The 14,890-nt window shown below is 44.4% G+C and overlaps 1 pseudogene; it reads left to right on the top strand.

The window, feature by feature from the left end:
- The window catches only part of LOC131417241 (schlafen family member 13-like), a 49,283-nt pseudogene extending 48,229 nt beyond the window's left edge, over window positions 1-1,054 (top strand).
- Window positions 1,055-14,890: the final 13,836 nt, after the last annotated feature.

Raw genomic sequence — 14,890 nt, 5'->3', positions numbered from 1 at the left:
AGTCATTTCCCTCCTTTATTTATTTGAAGAAAACCTGAGTGTGTCATTTTAATTTTTACAGTAATAAAAGTATCTGCCAGGCAGTGACCCGGAAAACTTTCATGAAGCATAACTTGGAAAAGATTCAACACATCATCATTGATGAAGCTCAGAATTTCCGCACTGAAGATGGGGATTGGTATAGGAAGGCAAAAACCATCACTCAGAGAGAAAAGGACTGCCCAGGAATTCTCTGGATCTTTCTGGACTACTTTCAGAACAGCCGCTTGAGTTGCAATGGCCTCCCCCATTTCTTCCCCAGTTTCTAAGAGAAGAGCTCACCAGAGTGGTCCACAATGCAGATCCAATAGCCAACTACCTACAAAAAGTAATGCAGGATGTCAGAAGAAAACCTCCACCTAACATCCCTCCAGGGTGCCTGGAGTTGGTCCATGAAGCTAAATGGGCTCAGGGCGTTCCAGGTAGCTTCGAGATTCTGAGGTGCTCGAACTTGGAGGAGATGGTGGTCCAGGTAGCAGAGAAGTGCTGGTTTTTCTTGAGGAATGGTTATTCCCCCAATGATATTGCTGTGTTTTTCAGCAGAGTAAGTGAAGTGGAAAAAGATGAAGATAAGTTTCTAAAAGCAATGAAGAAGAAGAACGAGTCTGAGCTCAATGATGCATCCATTTTGGCCAGTCACATCCTGCTGGTCAATTTTTAGGCCTTGAAAGAAACGTTGTATTTGGGATCAATCCAGTGGTAGCTGAGCCAGCCATTTTCAACAATCTTCTGCTCTGTCTGGCTTCCAGAGCGCAGAAACATCTGTATATTCTGACACTTTCTAACTTAAAGAAAGACCTCAATCTAAGAAGAACTGATCAAGTATTCCCTCTGTCCCTGCAGTTTCAGAAAAGGAATGACTATTCTGCATCATAAAAGTATTATTCCTAACAGTGGAACTTGGTAAGAAGACTGGCTTCAGAGTTGTTGCTATATTCTGTGAAAAGAACTTCTAAACGTCTAATTCTGATTGGCCCTATTAATTAATTCTTTTTATTGCCTTGCTATTTATATTGACATTAAATTTTTTAAAACATAGCATAAGTTTTCTTTGGTAAGCCAGAAGAGAATTGTTGGTAATTCCTTCTTTGTCCACACTTGAACAGCAATAAAATATATAACTGCACTGTATTTCTTTATTTTATAAAGAATTCAAGAACTCGTGGCTCTTTATTTATTTATTTATTTTTTATAATTTTATTTATTTATTTTTTTTCCCCCAAAACCCCAGTAGATAGTTGTATGTCATAGTTGCACATCCTTCTAGTTGCTGTATGTGGGACGCGGCCTCAGCATGGCCGGAGAAGCGGTGCGTCGGTGTGCGCCCGGGATCCGAACCCCGGCCGCCAGCAGCAGAGCGCGCGCACTTAACTGCTAAGCCACGGGGCCGGCCCTCATGGCTCTGTAAATTGAACAAAGAATGATATGAATTGGACCATTAATCTGAGAGCTGGTGAGTAGTCCCACCACAGCCAATTTCAAGCTACCTGTTGAAGCTGTGGCATCCTGAGGCTCCCAGCATCTCTGAGAATTGAACAGCTGGCTCTTGTGAGCCAGTGTCGGCCAGCTCCAGCACCGGGCCACAGCTGAAGCCGTTCCAGCAGGCTCTGATGTGCCTTTTTCTCAGCCATGATCTTTTTAGAAAGAGAAAATGTTTACATTAGAAAAATGGAACACTGTAAACATTTATTTAAATTAGTTGTTTTTATATTGATATATATATAATATATAGTATTCTGTTCAAAAGGCAATATTCGCCTTTCTACTGACTGATACATAACTCACTTGAGTGATCTTGAAAGGCAACTATTCCAAGTAGAATACCATTATGATATTCATTCATCTGAAGACTAATTTCTAAATTGATTTAATATATTGTGCAATATATTAGCAAAAGAATAAGGCTCACCAGAACAATATGGCCAGGAAGCAGAGGAAGGTTGCCACACAACATTTCAACATGCACTTTTAAAAAATATCATGAAGCAACTGCAACTCCAGAAGAATATGGCAAATCAGATGTAAAGGAGCATAGATAAGACACAGCCCCACCAAAAGAGGATGTGAATGTAATGTAACCCAATCAAGAGAGGAAGAACACCACAAAAGAACTTCAGAAGCAAAGGCTAGATTACAAGATGCACAGGGATAATCAGCACAATAGAAAGCAAGATAAGAAATCTGAAAATACAAATAAGAAAAGCCCAAAACAGTAAACAGAAATAAAGAGATTTTGAAAAGATTAAAGAGAAGGAGATACCTACGGAAGATAGGCAGTGGATTTTCAATGTGTGGATAATTGGAGTTGCTCAGAGAGTAATATAAAGCAGTAGAACAGAAATATACACATAAATTATATTTATAATATAGTCCAATTTATAATTGGACTGCCAGAGAATCCACTGGCAGCCACACAGAAAGACTGAGTCACTTTGAAGGAGTATCAGGTTGGCATCGGCCTCCTCAGAAGAATGTTTCATGCCAGGAAAGAGTGGAGAGACACCAACAAAAGAGCCCTGGAAAGGATGTGCGAGCTGTGGATATGTGAGCGTTTCTCTGCAGCCTCTTGGTCCTTCAAGAGTGAAGACTAGAGACAAGACAAACAATTTTGTCTAGGTAAGAACTCAGGGAAGACCAAGCACATGAATCCTCCCTGAGGAACTTATTAGAGGATGACCTTATCCAACCAAGAAATGATTGTAGAAACTTGGGCACAAAGGTTATCAGTGAACATTGGCTATAGTGAACTGTAGATCTAAGATCAAAGACAAAGTTAGAGGTAAGGGTGACAAGATAATATGTAAATGATATATACTGTGACAATATAGAAATTGCATACCTAAGGGGGAAGATCACAGAAGAAGAGAAGGCTTATTGCCTCATAGGTCATATCTGACAAAAAGATAACTGTTTTAAGCTGGTAAAACTATTTGTATAAAATTAAGTATATTTAAAAGTACAAAGATAAACACTAAAAACACGATACGATTAATTGGATGGTAGAGGAGAGGGAGAATTTACAAGATAATTTTATTAAGACTCATGGTGGGGAATGGTCTAAAGAAGAGAGAGCTAAGAGTATTATATAAAGAAATTGCTTGTCCTTTTTATTTTCCTCAAAAGTCTCTCTTCTGTCTTTATTTATTTATTTATTCATTCATTCATTCATTCATTCATTCACACAAGCGGAACCCACCGCCCGTCCAGGAGTAAGGTGGAGTCCCGTCGTCTTCGTAGAACACGCTGTGGAAATGAGAGCAACGAAAGAGCAGCGGCCGAATCGCCTTTTCCCGGGTTCCGAGGCCGGCTGCGGGCCGAGCCCAGGCTCGATTTCCCGGCCCCGCGGGCACGCCCCCTGCCCCCCACCCCGCACCTTCCCCGGCGCCGCGTGGCGGAGCCCGGGCTGGGGCCGGCAGACCGAGCGGGGATGGGGGGCCAGCTCAGCAGCTGTGGGCCGGCTTCCCCGACGGGACCCTACAGCCCGCGAGGGCGGTGGGCCATGCGGGAAAGGACCGGGGTCCCTACCCAGGCCGCGGCCCCTGCAGAGCTCTTAACACCTTTCCTTTGCAATACTCTAGACTCTTTTTGTCTTAACTGTAAAAAAAAAAAAAGAGAGAGAGACAGAGGAAGAAAAAGCCCTCCTAAGTACTGGAGGTAACCAGGGATGTCTCTCCTCTCTGCCCCAGGGAGAACCCGCTCTTGGCTTCGCCCGAGGGGCATGCGCTGTGCGGATCCCTGCCCCGGGGTGTCTCCAGGGTCATGAGATGTAAGGACTGATACCCAGCGACTCCCAGGACTCGAGGTTCTGAGGGTCGGGTGGGCTGGCTCCCAGAGAAAGCAGATTAAGTACTCAGAGATTGTCCCAGCTCCTTCGCCTGGCTCCCCAAAGCCCCAGCTTCTCCCCATCCACTGGGGACTTCAATAGCAACGTCCACCGGAAACCGCAGGCTGTGGGGTCTGGGGAGCAGTCGGGGTGGAGGGGAGGAGAGCAGGCCTTATACTTGACGGGCGAGCTGGCTGGCGCAGAAGACCCTCCTGCGTGGGCCGCACAGTGCTGAGAAGGGCACCAGGGGCCAGAGCGGAGTTCAGGGGTGTCCCTGCCAGGGGCTGTGCAGAGAATCGTTCCAAATGTTGTTTGGGTAATTCCTGGCAAGTTGGGGGTCAGTCTGTGAGACCCCTATCTGAGTTCCCAAGGGTTCCCTGCAGCTCTGGGCTCTTGGACTCCTACAGGAGCACATGTCACCACGATGTGTATTCCAGTTGTGGGAGCCAGAGACAGCAGCTAAACTTAATTTCTGGGGGAGGGGGAATGAGCACACTGCCACCAAACACAGTGACATTCAACATAACATTCAGCTCCGACCTCAGCCCCCTTCCGTGGAGGTCCTGCCTATCCGCCATTCCCACATTGGTCTCTGAGGACCCTGGTGTATCACTCTGTCCCACTCAAGTTCACACACTTGCACAGCCTAAATCCCTTCTCAAGCCTGGTACTATTTCCCATGGTTCATGGGCAGGAAGATTTGCAGAGGAAACAACCAGCTGTGAACTTGAAGGCCCCAAGTAGAGTGAGGGCAGGGAGGTGGCAGTCCAGGGTACAAGTAGAGCCATGTTCCAAATAGTTGGCCAGGTTAGGCTTCACTCCACAACAGCTTCGGAAAGGATGGGCAGCCCCTCATTCTAGCCTCCAAAGCGCTGGTCCCCACACGCATCCCTAAGCTAGACCTCCTGGGACTCTGGTCCCCATTGGTTGACCCATGTTTTGAGAAGTGATTCTTCTTCTTGTTGTGAGTGTTGAAACCAAAAGAGAACTCTCTAGGGCCCCAGGCCAGTGTCCCAGAGCAGAGCCCCCAGGAAGAGCTGGAGGAAGGGGCTGATGCTTGACAGGGCTTGTTTTACCATGGGTGACAAAGCGCCATCTGACTTGTCAGGGAAAGAGAAATTGACTCCCCTTCCTGGTGGAGCTTGGAACTTCCTGTGGCCGAACCAGCAAGGATGATGTGAGGTGACAGTTACTGTTTAAGAAGTAATATTTCTACTCCCCTCCTTAGCTACTTCTCTTTAAATTCATGTATTCATGAGAATTCCACAGACTATGTTGATTCACTCTTTTTTTTTTTTCCCAGTGTGCTTCTGGGGGCTGGGATGGAAACAAGATTTATACAGGCTAGAATTTTCTCTCTCTTTTCTTGGACACTTCTTCTTGATGTTTTTGGCCTGAAGTTGTAACTCTTGACTTGCTTCTCTGCTACTCATTGTTGCTTTTAATTCCTGGCTGTATTTTTACTGTTTTTGTCCATTTCATGATACTGGGGGAGGGATATTGTTTGGTCTAAATTCATTCTGATATCTTTAACAGAATTCTAAGCTCTTATACATAAGCTATTTCACCAAAGATGTTAGCATGTACAGTTCTAGCATAAATGACTTGAAACATATTTTAGGTTGTTTTATGTAACTTTGCAATGGGTAAATCTTATGTTTTCCTGTGAACAGGTCTTATATTTTAAAACTGTGCAGCTAATTTCTCTCTGTTGCATCTAATTACCAGAAGTTGTTATCACATTGATAAACCATGTCTATCCAAGATCATGCTTCTTACAGTGAGAAGTAAAAGTCGATATTCAGAGGAGGTGGCAGATGTTATTTTATTAACCAGAAATTAACCCCCTTAAAGGATCATTTTCCAGATTCTTTCTCTCAGGAAATGTGGGTTTGGGGCCAATGATTCTTTAGACATTAATGTAATCTAGAGGAAGCTGTAATGTGTCATATAACTGATCTTGAAGCAGGGATGGCCCAGGAAGGCCTAATTGGACTCATCAGGACTCAGCAGGACTGAAGACGTTTGGGAGCAGCTGACTCCTTTTGTTGGACTCTCTGAGAGGTAAATTCAAGGAGAAAATATTATTTTCCTGTGATGCTGATGAAGTCTGACCACTGTGGGGAAGGTGGGATTCTTCACAAGGTTGATGTTAACTAGTGACAAACAATGGGATTTCCCAATAACACAAAGGAAAGAAAAAGGTGCTATGGAAACAGATTGACTATTCAAACCAATTTAAAAGGGGGCAAGGGGATGGAGAGGGAACAGGAAGAAGAAGATTCAATTCAGTGTTGCCAAAACTATAACTTGCACTGACAACATTTGCTGTGGTTCTGTTTTCTACCCTGTCTCTGCTCCTCTGGGCTCCTACAAGGCCTGACACACTGTCCCTCTCCGTCCTTCACACGCACCCTGCCCGACACACTCAGGCATTTCTGTCCCAGTGTGGTGTGGGTGGATGTAGAACTGGGAAGCTCCTGCCCTAGGTTTTCGCAGGGCAAACTTTTGCTCAGTGAGGCCTCCTTGACTTTCCACTCTACTATACCAAGCCCTCTTAACACACACACACACACACACACACACACACACACACACACACACACCATTCAGGTACTGAGAGCCTTTCTATTATACCACCTCATTAACATATGGTCACTTTTCATGCTCTGCCATTCCTTGTATTTTTTCACGTATTCGAGGTCTTTTCTGGATTCCCAGCACCTACATCAGCTAGTTTCACACACAGGAAGAGGCAGGAGCTGCCTTGTTTCTTCTTAGACAGGAGGCCTCCCGATCAGTTCTCGCCTTTCAGAACACACAGCTGTGTTTCCATCCTGGAGGCTGGAGAGAGCGGAAGAGTCTGTACAACACTTGGCTCAGCCGCCCTTGGAGTGATCTCAAATGTGACCGTCCTTTCAAAGCGGGAAAACGAGAAAACACTGTCCACCCTGAGGGGCTCCTCCAGCCCGTCAGGTGCCCTGCTGATGTGGGCTACACTCTTTGCTTTCTTGATTCTTTCTGGAGTTCATCTGCTCCATGGGTGAGAGACCCTTTGAAAGGTCTGGAGTTCATTGCTTCCAAACAGCAAGCTCCATGGGTGAGAGACCCTTTGAAAAGATTTGGAGCCAGCTCTGATGGTCTAGTGGTTAGAGTTCGGCGTACTCCACTTCGGCGACCTGGGTTCAGCTCTGGGGCGCAGAACCACACCACTCGTCTGTCAGTAGCCATGCTGTGATGGCAGCTCACATAGAAAAACTAGAAGGACTTACAACTAGAATATACAACTATGGTCCGGGGCTTTGGGGAGGGGGAAAAAAAGAGAGAGAGAGAGGAAGATTGGCAACAGATGTTAGCTCAGGGCAAATCTTTCTCTGCAAAAGAAACCCTCTATGAAGTAGGGTATTTTATCCCCATTCTACAGTGGAAGAATCTGAGGCTCAGAGAACTTAAGATCTTCCTCACGGCTGAACCCCTAGTGAGTGGCAGAACAAGGATATATGTGCATGTCTTTTCGACTCCAAGGTTGGGTCCGTTGAACCAATTTCTCTTGGGTGTCACTTCCCCAACATTCCGCAAGTTTGAAATGATATGTAAAAATATCACCGCACGAGCTCCCACACAAGATACAAGCCAGTTCTCCACGACTACAGCCGTTTATGACCCCAAATCCAATGCAATCATAACCACTACAAAATCATCTTTACAGGACACGACACACATCATAACTGAGACCCACGCTGCTGCCTCCCGTCATGGCCCATGTCAGACACTTCGTTTTACCAGGGGTAAGTGGCTGCGCCAGGAAATTAGACCAGAGAGAAGTGACAGCCTTCACGATTCCAACTTCAGCCAATCCAGTCAACCTGTTGTAGCTGTCAGTGGTGCTTGGCCTGGACTTTAACTGGACTGGGAGAAGTGTCTTATCAAAGCTTAACTGTGACATCTTGCTCCCCCAAGTCCTTGGAGGAGACTACACTTATTTGCACCATTTCCCTTCTTGGAGAAACACCCAAACGCCCAGTCTTCAAAACATAGACATCTGCAGTGACGGCAGCTCGGGTCCTCAGGCTATTCCTCAAGGCTTCCTTCTGCCTCTCTGGGTCAATCCAATGTGTTTTAAAACCTTATTGTCCATATCCCCGTTGCCTCATTCCTGATACCTCTGTGTTGGATCGAGGCCCATCCCCTCGCTTTCTGGTCGCACAACCTCCACTTTCTTTTGATCTCCTCCCTGTCTGTCTCATCTCCAGCAATATTACAAGGCATTTTTAGCCTTGTGACATGCTGATTAATGCAACTACTTCTGTCTCATGCTCTGGAACTTCTTAGATTCTGGGCAGTGCCTCCTTCTCTTCTTTTGCCAGCTGAAGAATCTCCCTCAACAGATTTTTGAACTGGAGCTACAGTTGATGCTTCCAAAAGCCTGTGTCAGGTGTCTACTACAGGCCAGTTGTGTCTTTGGCCATGAGCTCCTCTGGAATCCCTTGCCTTCCCTGGAACTTGTGAACTTTCCAGGCCTAGAGTGACAAGTGTCACTTGGAGAGGGACAGAGTACATAGTGAGGAAGATTATGGGTCTGCCTCTCTGCCACTTACCAGTTCCAGGACCTTGGGCTAATTGGTAATCTCTTTGTGACTTGAGTTGGCTCCCTGATGTGTGAAATGGGGATAATAGTCCCCAAGTCATAGAGCTGTTAAAGGATTGAGGGAGTGATTGAAGTAAAGTGCCTAGAAGAGTGCCAGGCAGATAGTCATTGCTCAATACATTTTGGTTATTATTAGCTATTGTGTAACTTCAGTGACAAGGAAAAAATTTTTTTCTTCCCTATTTTCCTGTTAGTGGGTTTTGACTCTGACCTCAAAATTTGTTCCCCCGTTCCCTCAAGAAAGTACAATGAGATTTGTTCATTTTTAACCTTCTTAAGGTTCTTTACATCTACCCTGTGTAGAGCTAATGCTACTTGCTGTCTCAAATAATAATAAAAGCAATAGCTAACATTTATTTATTATTGAGATATAATTGACGTATAACTTTGTGTAAGTTTAACGTGTATGTCGTGTATGTCGGGTTGCTTTGATACATTTATATATTGCAATGTGATACTATAGCATTAGTTAACACCTCCTCCATGTCACATAATTATCATTTTTTTGTGGTGAGAACAATTAAGATCTAGACTGTCAGAAACTCTGAAGTTTATAATACACTTTTGTTGACTATATTCACTATGCTTTAGGTTAGATCTCCAGAACTTAGTTGCAAGTTTGTACCCTTAAACAACATCTCCCCAATTCCCTCCTCCCCCAGCACCTTGTAACCACTTTTCTACTGTGTTTACGAGTTCTGCCTTTTTAGATTCCACATAGAAATGATATCATATAGTTTTTGTTGCTCTGACTGGCTTATCTCACTTAGCATAATGCCCTCAAGGTTCCTTCCTGTTGTCCCAAATGGCAGGATTTCCTTCTTTCTCATGGCTGAATAATATTCCATTGTATATATATATATATATACCGTATCTTCTTTATCCATTCATCCATTGACGGACACTTAGATTGTTTCCATATCTTGGCTGCTACGAAGAATCCCGCTATGAACATGGGTGTTCAGATATATTTTCATGATACTGATTTTAATTCCTTTAGATATAGACACAGGAGTGGGATTTCTGGATCACATGGTTCAATTTTCACTTTTTTGAGGAAACACTATACTATTTTTTATAGTGGCTGTACCATTTTACATTCCCACCAATGGCGTATAAAGGTTTCCTTTTCCCCGTCTACTTTCCAGCATTCGTTATCTCTCATCTTTTTGATAATAGCATCCTAGCAGGTGTGAAGTGGTATCTCATTGTGGTTTTATTTCCCTAATGATTAGTGATGTTGAGCATCTTTTCATATACCTATTGGCCATGTGTATGACTTCTTTGCAAAAATATCTATTCAGGTCCTATGCTTGTTTTTAATTGGATCACTTGCTTTTTTGCTATTAAGTTGTGTGAGTTCTTTATATATTTTGGGTATTAACCCCTTATCAGATACATGGTTTGTGAATATTTCCTCCCATTCCGTAGGTTGCCCTTTCCATTGGTTGATTATTTTCTTTGCTGTGCAAAAGCCCTTTAGTTTAATGTAGTCCCACTTGTTTATTTTCCTTTTTGTTGCCTGTGCTTTTGGTATCTTCTCCAAGAAATCATTGCCAAATCCAATGTCAAGGATCTTTCCCCCTGTTTTCTTCTTGGAGTTTTATGTTTCCGGGTTTCACATTTAAGTCTTTGGTCCATTTTGAGTTAATTGTTGAGAGTGGTGTAAGATAGGGGTCCAGTTTCATTCTTTTGCATGTGGATATTCAGTTTTTTCAACACCATTTATTGAAGACACTGTCCTTTCCTTGTGTGTTCTTGGCAACGAGCTAACATTTCTTTGTTACTTACCACGTGCTTACATACTCCTTCAAACCTCAAAATAGCCCCATAAGGTGGTGACTAATATCCCCGTTTTTCAGGTAAGGAAACTGAAGCAGAGAAGCGTGAACTAACTTGCCCAATGTCGCAGAGCTAGTAAGTGACTGAGGCAGAATTCAAACCCCCACAGTCAGTGCTATTGACCACTGTGCTATACCGCCTCTCCGAGAGACCCTGCTTCATGCAGTGTGCCATAGTGAGGAATTGGAATTCAGCGAGTTCCGGGTCAAGTGTATCTGCGATCTGAACGAATCTTAAATTCTTTCTACTTCCCGAGCTGACGCTGAGGTCTTCTGAGCTGAACTCTCCCAACTGCAGAGATTCTCTGTGACCACCTTGGGGTCATAGCACACGTCATCCAAGAACTATTTATCAGTTGCTTGTACTATTGACTTGGTCTGCATTCCCAGAAGTGCTCATGAATAATTTCCCGTACAAATGGTTTGCTCCCTCTGAAAAAAATCTTCCCATTCTAAGAACATAAGAACCCCCCTCTTCCTTAAACTCATCTTCTAGAGCAGGTAATTTCTCACATAGCTCCTTTTACTTCCATGGCAATCCATCCTTGTCTAAGATTGCAGCCTCTTCCTCCAAGAAGCCCCTCTGTCCCTTTTGCCTCCAACACTTGCTTATTTGCCTTCTGCCACTGCTCAAGTGAAACCTGCCCTGTGGGCTGCAGTTCATTTGATGTATTGTGCAGTCTCTTTTCCAGATGACCAACGTCCTTCCATGTTTTCTGTGGCCAGCAAATCCTCAGACAAAGGCATGGTAGGGGTCGGCATTTAATATCAATATTCTCATTTCAGTTTTTATAATAAATTCATTCTGTTTTTCTCCACATCATCCCCAGAGGATGGGACAATATCCTTGTAAAAATGTCCTTCTCTTAATCCGTTTTTTTGTTTTTTTGACCAAAAACACCACTCCCTTGCTGAGAAGTTTGTATCCAGGTTCGTATGTATTTATGGTAAATACACAGAGACAGATTAAGAGCATGTGTTTTGTGTTGAGAAACCAAGTGAGGACTGTGAGAGAAGCTGAAGAGAAGCCACAGCCACTCCGGAAGAGCTGAGCACAGCAGGACATGGGCCCACCATCGCCTTAGGGCGGATTCCTCACAATACAAAGTCCAATTCTCACCCAGTGCGCCCCCCAGGATGAGCTCCCCTGCTTGGCGGTCTGAAGGCTTAACCCCTGGTTGAGAAACAGGAGAAAATAAGGGAAGTGGGAAAAATCACAACACCCGGCGTGCCCAAAAAGCTCTGCCAGTTTTGGGAAACCTTTCCTGCTCTGTCATGAGCACTTCCTTTCTCAGACTCTGTGCCTCTTCAATTTCGTTTCCTAAGAGAACCTCCTCTTGTCAAGAATGCACTTGCATCCTGGGCAATACAGAAATAGAGAGCGGATCAGGCATGTGTTTCCTTGTGAGTCAGTTGAGGTTTCTTAGGTTGGTGAAAAGCAGCCTCCAAAGAAGTTTGTGAGCTGTGCACCCTGGTCGTGATGACAGCAAAGGAGATTTAGACTGTTTCCTCTCTCTTCCTGAATAACTTGACTGGTGTTGCTTTACATTTAGATGATGTGAGCACTGTTATAACGTCCATGTACACAGCAGTTTAATACTGAATCTGCTTTCTTTATTTCATTGGGAAAATTTGCATTTGTGTTTTACATTTTTAACAACAAGTAGAACTTCTGCTGGGCACTAGCCCAGGAAACATTTCTGGAAAAGCAACTTTGAAAAGATGGAATACATCTTCAGTGATGAAGGTAGGAATTTCCACACTGACACTAGGGACTGCTATGGGGGAAAAAATCACTCAAAGGACAAAGAATTGCCCAGGAATTGTCTTTGGATTTTCTTGGACACTTCTTGACCACGCACTGGGATTACCAGGGCCTTCCCCACTTCTTAGCCCAGCATTCAGGAAGAGAACTCACCAGAGTCGTTTGCAATGAGATCCAAAAGCCAAGGATCTCTGAGGAGTAGTGCGAGAGGTCAGAGGAAATTCTCCTCCAAGCATCCGTCCTGACTCTGGAGGCTTCCTGGGCTCAGGGTGTGGATGATACTTTAGAGATTAGGACAAATTGTATCTGGAAGATGAGGGGACCCATGTGGCAGAGCTGTGCCAATTCTTTTTTAAAAGGGTCCCTCCCCTACAGGGGTTGCTGTTTTAATAAGCACAGCAGATGAAGCTCCCAAAGAATCAAGAAAGCAAAGAGTGTAGTCCACATCAGCGGGGCATCTGAGGGGCTGGAGGAGCCCCTCAGGGTGGACAGTGTCTTCTGGTTTTCCTGCTTTGAAAGGACGGTCCCATTTGAGATCACTCCAAGGGCGGCTGAGCCAAGTGTTGTACAGACTCTTCCGCTCTCTCCAGCCTCCAGGATGGAAACACAGCTGTGAAAGGCGACAACTGATCGGGAGGCCTCCTGTCTAAGAAGAAACGAGGCAGCTCCTGCCTCTTCCTGTGTGTGACACTAGCTGATGTAGGTGCTGGGAATCCAGAAAAGACCTTGAATATGTGAACAAATACAAGGAATGGCAGAGCATGAAAAGTGATAATATGGTTGTAAATGAGGTGGTATAATAGAAAGACTCTCAGTATCTGTAAGTGTGTGTGCCTGTGTGTGTGTGTGTTAAGAGGGGTTGGTACAGTAGAGTGGAAAGTCAAGGAGGCCTCATTGAGCAAAAGGCTGCCCTGGGAAAGCTTAGGGCAGGAGCTTCCCAGTTCTACATCCACCCACACCACACTGGGACAGAAATGGCTGAGTGTGTCGGGCAGGGTGGGCATGAAGGACGGAGAGGGAGAGAGTGTCAGGCCTTGTAGGAGCCAAGAGGAGCATGGACAGGGTATAAAAACAGAAGCATAGCAAATGTTGTCGTGCAAGTTATAATTTTTACAACACTATATCAAGTTTTCTTGTTACTTCCCCTTTTTCCTTTCCTTGGCTGGATTAGTCAATATGTTGTCAAAATACATTTTTCCTTTCGATTACTGTAAAACTCTGCTGTTTATTACTGCTTAATATTATCCCCTTTGGACAATATCTAGTTAAGTCTCTCATTGCCTCAGTATCCCTGGGAGAAATATTTTCTCTGTGATTTAACCTCAGAGAGAGCCAGTGAGAGAGTCAGCTGCCCCACAGCAAGCAAAGGGGCAGACTTCTGCCATAAATATCTAAAATGAGTGGTCAAGAAATGAATTGGAAAATTCTGGCCTCACTATATAACTCTTGTCTCTATCCCAGCCCAGAAGTAGCACTAAAGCAAAACAGAGTGAATCAACAAAACTCCGTCGAATTTTTATGAATTTAAAGAGAAGCAGCTAAGAAGATGAGTAGGTAGTTCTGGGAAACGTCGAGGACATTGAAGAATGGGAGCCTCTGGTTTCCCCTGAAGGAGCTGGTCATCTTCCAGAGACTCATTCAGGAAGTCTGCATGGGTGAGGTCTGACGTGCTTCATTTCTAACAAGCTCCCGGGTGATGCAGGAGCTGCTGGTCCACAGACCTCACTTTGAGTAGCAAGGGTCTAGAATAGTTCCTCTCTACTAAAATATGCTGAATCCCAGATCTACTGACTCAGAATCTGCATCGTGTAAAGATCCCCAGGTGAATCATATGCTCCTTGGAGAAGTGCTGGCCAGATGCTACCTTTCCTGGATCCATCCTGTTAACCTGGGGGATCAGTCAGGGGTCCTGGCAGGAATCCCAAGGCACATTCAAATGCATAATTAGAGAAAAGTAGAAAAGGAACTATTTGCAAAGGTGTGGATAGACAGTAGAAAGCCACAGGAGACAGTGTATAGCTTGGGGCTATTGGTGAGGGGCTGGCAGCCCTGTTGAGGGGAGGGAGCATTTACTAAAACCCGGAGGCTAAAAGACCTCTGTCAAGGAGCTACTTCACAGGAACTTCATCTGTGGGACGCAGCCAGCCTGCATCACCTGCAAGAGGTCAGCCAGGAGGAAAAATAGCCTTGCTTCACTCTCCTCCCTCCCGCTAAGCTCCAGCCATTGTCTTTGTAACCTTAACATTAACTTGAAACTGATGTAGGGTACCATCCCAGAGGAAAGATAAGACAGGATGCCTCTGGTCATCAACAGGACTTTTTTAAAAGAGAAACTCTGGCATAGAGAAACCCATGTAAGAGAAGAGGAGCTAGTACAGAGGTCAACTAGATTTTCTATGAAGCTGAGCTGCCCCCGTTTCCCCAAGGTTTTGGGGAAGCTGAACAGACAATTATTTTCAAGAAGCTTCAATTTAAAATAAGTACAAAATTTATAATAACCGTATGTACTATTTATTGAGATGTTACTACAACCAGCTACTATTTGCTAATGCTTTGTGTACATTCTCACAACGCTACGAGGTGTATACACATTAGCTCCATTTTATAGATGCTAAAACTGAGGCACAGAGAATTTAACTTTCTCAAAAGCACGTGTCTAGTAAGTGTCCAAGCTGGGTAAATATAACATTTCAATAGAGTCCTTGATATGGTAACCTCAGCTCTGAGAATGTATAAATAGTCTGAAAATAGCCTCCAGAGACAAGGATACTCCT

The sequence above is a fragment of the Diceros bicornis genome, chromosome 18, assembly GCF_020826845.1.
Source record: "Diceros bicornis minor isolate mBicDic1 chromosome 18, mDicBic1.mat.cur, whole genome shotgun sequence".
NCBI lineage: Eukaryota > Metazoa > Chordata > Mammalia > Perissodactyla > Rhinocerotidae > Diceros > Diceros bicornis.
This window is presented reverse-complemented; position numbering and strand designations above follow the sequence as displayed.